Below are 10,000 nucleotides of genomic sequence, written 5' to 3'. Positions count from 1 at the left end.
ATTGTGATAGTAATCATTACTATAGAGTGTTTGTTCAGTAACAGTGTTAAATAGCTCTATATTGTGATAGTAATCATTACTATAGAGTGTTTGTTCAGTAACAGTGTTCAATAGATCTATATTGTGATAGTAATCATTACTATAGAGTGTTTGTTCAGTAACAGTGTTAAATAGATCTATATTGTGATAGTAATCATTACTATAGAGTGTTTGTTCAGTAACAGTGTTAAATAGATCTATATTGTGATAGTAATCATTACTATAGACTCTATAGTAATGATTACTATCACAATATAGAGCTATTTAACACTGTTACTGAACAAACACTCTATAGTATAGAGTGTTTGTTCAGTAACAGTGTTAAATAGCTCTATATTGTGATAGTAATCATTGCTATAGAGTGTTTGTTCAGTAACAGTGTTAAATAGCTCTATATTGTGATAGTAATCATTACTATAGAGTGTTTGTTCAGTAACAGTGTTAAATAGATCTATATTGTGATAGTAATCATTACTATAGAGTGTTTGTTCAGTAACAGTGTTAAATAGCTCTATATTGTGATAGTAATCATTACTATAGAGTGTTTGTTCAGTAACAGTGTTCAATAGATCTATATTGTGATAGTAATCATTACTATAGAGTGTTTGTTCAGTAACAGTGTTAAATAGATCTATATTGTGATAGTAATCATTACTATAGAGTGTTTGTTCAGTAACAGTGTTAAATAGATCTATATTGTGATAGTAATCATTACTATAGACTCTATAGTAATGATTACTATCACAATATAGAGCTATTTAACACTGTTACTGAACAAACACTCTATAGTATAGAGTGTTTGTTCAGTAACAGTGTTAAATAGCTCTATATTGTGATAGTAATCATTGCTATAGAGTGTTTGTTCAGTAACAGTGTTAAATAGCTCTATATTGTGATAGTAATCATTACTATAGAGTGTTTGTTCAGTAACAGTGTTAAATAGCTCTATATTGTGATAGTAATCATTACTATAGAGTGTTTGTTCAGTAACAGTGTTAAATAGCTCTATATTGTGATAGTAATCATTACTATAGAGTGTTTGTTCAGTAACAGTGTTAAATAGCTCTATATTGTGATAGTAATCATTACTATAGAGTGTTTGTTCAGTAACAGTGTTAAATAGCTCTATATTGTGATAGTAATCACTGCTATAGAGCTAACAATGTTACTGAACAAACACTCTTGTGTTATAAGTGTTAAATAGAGCTATTTAACACTTATTTTGCCAAAAACAAAATCTACCACTTAACACTGAGTGTATAAATGTAACCAAATGGATAAATATAGCTCTGTGTGCAGCGCCATACAAAGTCACACAGCCACAATCACTGCATATGAATGATAGTGAGGACCAGTTATATGGGGTTGGATAATGGGTGAAGTGCTCCTTTAAGGTTGGATCCCGGGCTCTCTCTGTGTCGTAGTGTCCTTGAGCAAAACCCTGAACCCCCAACCCCCCCCCCCCACGCTCTTATTGTGAAAATGTTGCTGCGTTGGCCAATCAGGTGTGGTGTGCAGAACACACATGACAACTACACACAGTGCACTAAGGAAGACAACTACACATTAAGAGCTGTTCACACACACACACACACATTCTAAACCCCCCCCCCCCCCCCCCCCAGAGAAGTGTGAGTCATGTCCTAATTTCACAGCGATACCGCACATGCACACACGCACGCGCGCGCACGCACGCACGCACGCACGCACGCACACACACACACACACACACACACACACACACACACACACACACACACACACACACACACACACACACACACACACACACACACACACACACACACACACACACACACACACACACACACACACACACACACACATCTTTCATCCGTGAGCATGTACATTTCCTGGATGTGGTTTGCAGTCAGTCTGAAAGGAACACAATATTTAAACGTGTGTGTGTGTGTGTGTGTGTGTGTGTGTGTGTGTGTGTGTGTGTGTGTGTGTGTGTGTGTGTGTGTGTGTGTGTGTGTGTGTGTGTGTGTGTGTGTGTGTGCCTCAGGACATTGTGTGTGTTTATTCTTAGATGTCTTTCAGTGTCTCTGGACAAAGACATGAGACATTACATCATCCACCATGATGAACACAATGTAAACGTATGAACAGACACACATTTCATCACAGACACACATTTCATCACAGACACACATTTCATCACAGACACACATTTCATCACAGACACACATTTCATCACAGACACACATTTCATCACAGACACACATTTCATCACAGACACACATTTCATCACATTGTCACCTAAATGCCTGAAGGGACAGAGATACTAGATATATGACACACCCTGAATCATGGGGATCCAGTGATCCACAGAGCAGCAGAGTGGATCCAGTGATCCACAGAGCAGCAGAGTGGATCCAGTGATCCAGTGATCCAGTGATCCAGTGATCCACAGAGCAGCAGAGTGGATCCAGTGATCCAGTGATCCAGTGATCCACAGAGCAGCAGTGGATCCAGTGATCCACAGAGCAGCAGAGTGGATCCAGTGATCCACAGAGCAGCAGAGTGGATCCAGTGATCCACAGAGCAGAGAAATGCCTCTGGTGATAAACCCGCCCCATATTTGCATACTGGGCCCTGATTGGTCCCTCACAACTTCAGAGGGAGAGAAATCCAATCTCTATTGAGAGGGGCCAGACTTAATCTGTCTTGGGCAATTGTTTTTTTGCAATGTCAGATTGGTGTGGAACCAGGCTAGATCCAGTGATATAAAGTATATACCGTTAATATCCTAAAGAACACCCTAACCATGCAGTGACAATGCATGGCAGATACCAGGACACCCCCCCCCCCCCTCCCCACCTCCCCCCTGTCTTTCTTCACAGGAAGTGATCAGACAGACAGAGGGTGTTGCCATGCAAAACACTCCCACATGCTGACTCACCCTACATCTGTTAATCTGCCTGGTAACGTCTGTCTGTCTGTCTGTCTGTCTGTCTGTCTGTCTGTCTGTCTGTTTGCCTGTCTGCCATGTCTGTCTCGTGTGTAGACAGACAGACAGACAGACAGACAGACAGACAGACAGACGTGCATTACATCACTGTGTACTATAAGGTAGGCCTTATGCAGCCTGCTCTGTTTGCTGTAAGAGTTGTATGGATTCATCTCATTAGAGCTGCATAATATATGCTTTCAGCCTCGATGGCACACAGACATTAAACATGATGGTTAAGGGTCAGTTCATCAGTATTACAACACATTAAAACTGTAAATGTTTGCATTTTTCATGATTAATCTGAATGTAAAACATTATACGGTCCTTCTGATAAATAACAACATTTACAGGCTTCATGTTGAGTCAAACACAGTCTGATTTACCCTCCACAATCACACCAGTCCTTATACTAGAGTTACAAATCATTTATAAATCACACCAGTCCTTATACTAGAGTTACAAATCATTTATAAATCACACCAGTCCTTATACTAGAGTTACAAATCATTTATAATCACACCAGTCCTTATACTAGAGTTACAAATCATTTATAATCACACCAGTCCTTATACTAGAGTTACAAATCATTTATAAATCACACCAGTCCTTATACTAGAGTTACAAATCATTTATAATCACACCAGTCCTTATACTAGAGTTACAAATCATTTATAAATCACACCAGTCCTCATTAGAGTTACAAATCATTTATAAATCACACCAGTCCTTATACTAGAGTTACAAATCATTTAAAATCACACCAGTCCTTATACTAGAGTTACAAATCATTTATAAATCACACCAGTCCTTATACTAGAGTTACAAATCATTTATAAATCACACCAGTCCTCATTAGAGTTACAAATCATTTATAATCACACCAGTCCTTATACTAGAGTTACAAATCATTTATAAATCACACCAGTCCTTATACTAGAGTTACAAATCATTTATAATCACACCAGTCCTTATACTAGAGTTACAAATCATTTATAATCACACCAGTCCTCATTAGAGTTACAAATCATTTATAAATCACACCAGTCCTTATACTAGAGTTACAAATCATTTAAAATCACACCAGTCCTCACTAGAGTTACAAATCATTTAAATAATCCTATTTGAACTGGGGACCCCCCACCCTGACAAACACTTGGTATGGTGTAGGAGTTGGATGGTATAGCAGGTATGGTATTGGTTGGTATGGTGTAGGAGTTGGATGGTATAGGAGGTATGGTATTGGTTGGTATGGTGTAGGAGTTGGATGGTATAGGAGGTATGGTATTGGTTGGTATGGTGTAGGAGTTGAGGCATTACATTTAGTTTGACTCGGTTCCACAGATAAATATTGTGAAAATAGCAGATCTACAAGCTCCACAACGCTTTGCATTGTGAGCCGTTGTGAGCTTGTAGATCAGCTATTTTCACAATGTTTGACCAGTTTTTATAGTATTCTGCTTGTTGATTACTTTTGATACAGTAATGAATGGTCTTTTTGGTCACACAGATCAATATAAATAACAGTTATAGTATAACTAGTCCTCTCTGTATCTGTCTGTCTGGGTCCCTTTTATGCCCATACAGATGTGCCACTTCAAAACTTCACACGTTACTGTTCTTTCCCTGATAGTGCCCTGAAAAAGCATTTTTTCCTCCCTTTTCTGCCCTTAAAATGCACTGTTTTGCCCCTGAAAAGAAGTTGTCACTACACACCCCCGTTTTTCCCTTCAACAGACATCCATATACATGAGAACAAAAGAATGTGTGTTGAACAAGGTGTCAGACTCATTATGAGGCGAAAGGTGATTTGAAGAGGTCCTTGACCAGTTGCTCAAATTAATTAGCATCATAAAAGCAGTGATCATCAAAATAATTCAGCATTTTAAATGCCCTTCTTTGTCCCTCTTATTGCCCTGGGAATCCCCTGAAAATGTACTGTATTGGCGATGGCAGGACATGTGAAGTTTTGAAGTGGCACATCTGTATATGGAGTTCCGTGTCTAGGCCAGTCTATGACGTCATATGGATGACATCAGCGTACTCCATATATGGGTATCTTTGGGAGATCCGCTGACCCAAACCACTTCCCATTGGCTCATCACATCCTCGGGTCTTTGTTAGGGGTGTGACCATATGGGTATCTCACCATACCATATCTGTGGCGATATAGGCCCTCAATTACCATAATATCACCATATTAGGTCCTCAATTACCATAATATCACCATATTAGGCCCTCAATAACCATAATATCACCATATTAGGCCCTCAATAACCATAATATCACCATATTAGGCCCTCAATTACCATAATATCACCATATTAGGCCCTCAATAACCATAATATCACCATATTAGGCCCTCAATAACCATAATATCACCATATTAGGCCCTCAATAACCATAATATCACCATATTAGGCCCTCAATAACCATAATATCACCATATTCGATATATTGCGATATCATGATATATTGCATGAAATTTCACCAACGATATATCACGATAGTCCTTGTATTCAATTCATAAACACATAGAATAGCACCAAACAGTTCAAAATCATCATTACACAAATACAGAGTCTGAAAAACTACGTATCACAAACAAACATAAAATATCGTTTTTTTTTTGGCAGTATATCGATTATTTATCGCGGGAGAAAGTATCGCGATATATCGCGATATCGATATATCGTCCCACCCCTAGTCTTCGCCGCTGACTTTGAAGTCGGTCGATCCCATATATGGGTATGCCTATATATGGGCATATCGATTGGATTGGCACTTCCGGAAAACTGGCTTTCCGACCGACTCGACACTTTGATGCTAATGACTGCCACAGTGGAATAAGGAATACGTTTACTTAGGTAACCTTATTCCTAAACTTAACCTCAGTAAAACTATGGCTATTAAACCCTGAACTTATTTCTAACCTTATCCTCAGTAAAACAAATACAAGAATAAAAGAACCGCTGGTCCGCGGAAAAGAATGTGGGCGAGCGTGTTTTGGGAGCGCGTCTTCCAGACAAAACAAAACACCTGCAGCAATGTGGAGCCTATACACCAATCCACGGAGCGCTGCCCTGCGCGCAGCCATTGCTGCGGTGTCAACGCTACGCGGACGCGACACTGCAGCAATGGCCGCCTACAGGCAGCTACAGGCAGCTACAGGCAGCGTGTCTGTGGATTTGTCTATAGGCTGGCTGTCAAGCTGATATTATACCAATGAAACGTGAGAATGACCGTGATATGCAAATGTATGCCAGTAGGCTGGCTGCAGAGCATGTGAGCGGAGCGGAGCGGGTGAAAATGCCGCTCCGCGCTCCAGGGGGCTGAAATGCCGCTCGCTATTCGCTCATGTTAAACCCCCCCGCGCTCCGCTCCCCGTCGCTCCTCGCTCACGTTGATTTGCGCAAATCTCGCTCCACGCTCCGCTCAAACCGGGTCGCTCAACAGTAAAAAAAAGAAAAGAAAAAGAAAGTAGAAATTCTAATGACATCTCGGTGCGCTGTGCACTGCGGATGTCTGTGTGTCTCTGAGTCCGTGCGACCGGGCATGCTCAAACATTCGGTGCGCGGCCCCCGCGAGGGCGGCCTGGAGCGGGAGGCGGTCTTCGCTCTGAGTAGCGCTCCAACCTTTTTATAACCCGCTCCGCGCTCACGTCAAAATCGCGTCGCTCCGCTCACCGCTCCGCTCCGCTCACATGCTCTGGCTGGCTGGCAGAGCTGTATTCTATAACAATGAAACGGGAGATTTACCGAGACATGTAAATGACACATACACTGTAATAATTACTGTACTCTCACAAAAACCGGACAATTATGTGTCCGGTCAGAGGTTGAGCTGGAAGGAGCAGAGCTGGGTCAAAAACCGGACTGTCCGGCATAAAACCGGACGAATGGCCACCCTAGCATGGGTGCAGTACGACGTTTCCAATACTAAACCCGAACCAAACCCGCACCCTAACCGCACGCGGATGCCACATAGTCGGAGAAAAGGTCTGTCGCATTAACGCATGCCTCCCCCCTAGCATCAATGCCAGCCACAGTGGGGGGTGCTCCTTTTTATTTTATTTAACCTTTATTTCACCAGAGAAATCACATTGAGACTAGTGTCTCTTTTACAAGTGTGCCCTGGCCAAGAGAAGAGGCAAATAAAATGTTACACAGCTCTGCCAGTAACGACAATACAGGACATAACAAAACAAAGACAAACATGACATCCGTAATACCAAAGACCTACTACCAATAGCACCAATACAGACTACCTTCCATTCCGACATCTCGCCACTCCGACTAGTGGCTTCCGCGTGCGGTTAGGGTTAGGTATAGGGTTCGTTAACGTCAGAAAGGCGACATGTCGTAAAGGCGAAATGCACCCCCACAGTGGATACCATATAGCATCAGTGCTAATGACAGCCACAGTGGATAGCATATAGCATCAGTGCTAATGACAGCCACAGTGGATAGCATATAGCATCAGTGCTAATGACAGCCACAGTGGATACCATATAGCATCAGTGCTAATGACAGCCACAGTGGATAGCACATAGCATCAGTGCTAATGACAGCCAGAGTGGATAGCACATAGCATCAGTGCTAATGACAGCCACAGTGGATATCATATAGCATCAATGCTAATGACAGACACAGTGGATAGCACATAGCATCAGTGCTAATGACAGCCACAGTGGATACCATATAGCGTCAGTTCTAATGACAGCCACAGTGGATAGCACATAGCATCAGTGCTAATGACAGCCACAGTGGATAGCACATAGCATCAGTGCTAATGACAGCCACAGTGGATAGCACATAGCATCAGTGCTAATGACAGCCACAGTGGATAGCACATAGCATCAATGCTAATGACAGCCACAGTGGATAGCACATAGCATCAGTGCTAATGACAGCCACAGTGGATAGCATATAGCATCAGTGCTAATGACAGCCACAGTGGATAGCACATAGCATCAGTGCTAATGACAGCCACAGTGGATAGCATATAGCATCAGTGCTAATGACAGCCACAGTGGATAGCACATAGCATCAATGCTAATGACAGCCACAGTGGATAGCATATAGCATCAATGCTAATGACAGACACAGTGGTTGTGCGGCTCAATGGAAATTAAATGGCTTCAACCGCTGAACAGACTGGCTTATGTAACCACTGCTACTCTCTCTGCCTCTCTCTCTCTCTCTCTCTCTCTCTCTCTCTGTCTCTCCATCCTTCTCTCTCTCTCTCTCTCTGTATCTCTATGTCTCTCCATCCTTCTCTCTCTCTCTCTCTCTCTGTATCTCTATGTCTCTCCATCCTTCTGTCTCTCTCTCTCTCTCTCTCTCTCTCTCTCTCTGTATCTCTATGTCTCTCCATCCTTCTGTCTCTCTCTCTCTCTCTCTCTCTCTCTCTGTATCTCTATGTCTCTCCATCCTTCTGTCTCTCTCTCTCTCTCTCTCTCTCTCTCTCTCTCTGTATCTCTATGTCTCTCCATCCTTCTGTCTCTCTCTCTCTCTCTCTCTCTCTCTCTCTCTCTCTGTATCTCTATGTCTCTCCATCCTTCCATCCTTCTGTCTCTCTCTCTCTCTCTCTCTCTGTATCTCTATGTCTCTCCATCCTTCTCTCTCTGTATCTCTATGTCTCTCCATCCTTCTCTCTCTCTCTCTCTCTGTATCTCTATGTCTCTCTCTCCTCCAGTAAGTATCATCCATTGCTTCATAACACCAACGTTCTCGTTCGCCTCATCCTAAACCGTGTGTGTGTGTGTGTGTGTGTGTGTGTGTGTGTGTGTGTGTGTGTGTGTGTGTGTGTGTGTGTGTGTGTGTGTGTGTGTGTGTGTGTGTGTGTGTGTGTGTGTGTGTGCGTGCGTGCGTGTGTGTGCGCGCGCAATGCTGTCTGTCTGTCTGTCTGTCTGTCTGCATCATAGTCAGTGCACAACACATGCAGTATGGCATTACAATCCTCATTCATCCACTTAAACCCTTCTGCACACACACACACACACACACACACACACACACACACACACACACACACACACACACACACACACACACACACACACACACACACACACACACACACACATGTTGATGGTCTTCTGTGTGAAAATATGTATCTGGATTAATTCACATTTCTCTCTGTCTGTCTGTCTGTCTGTCTGTCTGTCTGTCTGTCTGTCTGTAACCCAGAGATAAAGAGATCGTTCTCTCTCTCTCTGTCTCTGTATGTCTCTCTCTCACATGGCACAGAGACACAGAGTGGTTTCCTGACAATGTCACAACATCCTCCTTTTCTCTCCCTCCTTTCTGCTTCATACGAGAGAGAGAGAGAGAGAGAGAGAGGGGGGGGGGTTAATAGTGATGAGGGGGGGGGTAAAATGCGACAAAGGTTGTGAGCCGGATTCAAACCTCGACGACGTTGTGAGCGCCACGCCGTGCCCCGTGCTCACCTAGCCTAGCGACCAGGAACACCCGCCCACCGCACCCACAGACCTGACCCCCCCCCCCCCCCCCCCCCCACACACACACACACACACACACACACACACACACACACACACACACACACACACACCACCCATCCACCGACCCCCTGCACCGCCCAACCCCCCCAACCCACCCACCCCCCACCAAACCAACCCTCTAACACACTGTGTCCAAACAGCCTCAGCATCATCACAGGCTCACAGGCTCAGAGGGCTTGGAGAAAAATAGCAGATCTACAAGCTCACAGCGCGGCACCGAGTGCCGCGCTATGAGCTTGTAGATCTGCTATTTTAGTTTTTGTTAAAGCGTGGTAACGGCAGGTCAGAGGAAATGGTTTCAGAGCAAAAGCTCTGTCTCTACGTCACACTACAAAATGGATGGATGAGAGAGAGACATAGAGAGAGACATAGAGAGAGAGAGAGAGAGACATAGAGAGAGAGAGAGAGAGAGAGAGAGAGAGAGGACGCGTGCCGGTGGTGTGTCAGTCACACTCTGGAGG

The 10,000-nt window shown here is 43.3% G+C and overlaps 1 protein-coding gene across 1 annotated transcript in view; it reads right to left on the bottom strand.

Moving 5' to 3' along the window:
• The window catches only part of sipa1 (signal-induced proliferation-associated 1), a 64,762-nt gene that overhangs the window by 53,806 nt on the left and 956 nt on the right, over window positions 1-10,000 (bottom strand). The window lies entirely within an intron of this gene.

The sequence above is a fragment of the Gymnoscopelus microlampas genome (genome assembly GCF_963454915.1).
Source record: "Gymnoscopelus microlampas genome assembly, chromosome: 12".
Lineage (NCBI taxonomy): Eukaryota > Metazoa > Chordata > Actinopteri > Myctophiformes > Myctophidae > Gymnoscopelus > Gymnoscopelus microlampas.
Note: the sequence above shows the minus strand (reverse complement) of the source record. Positions and strands in the feature narration are given on the sequence as shown.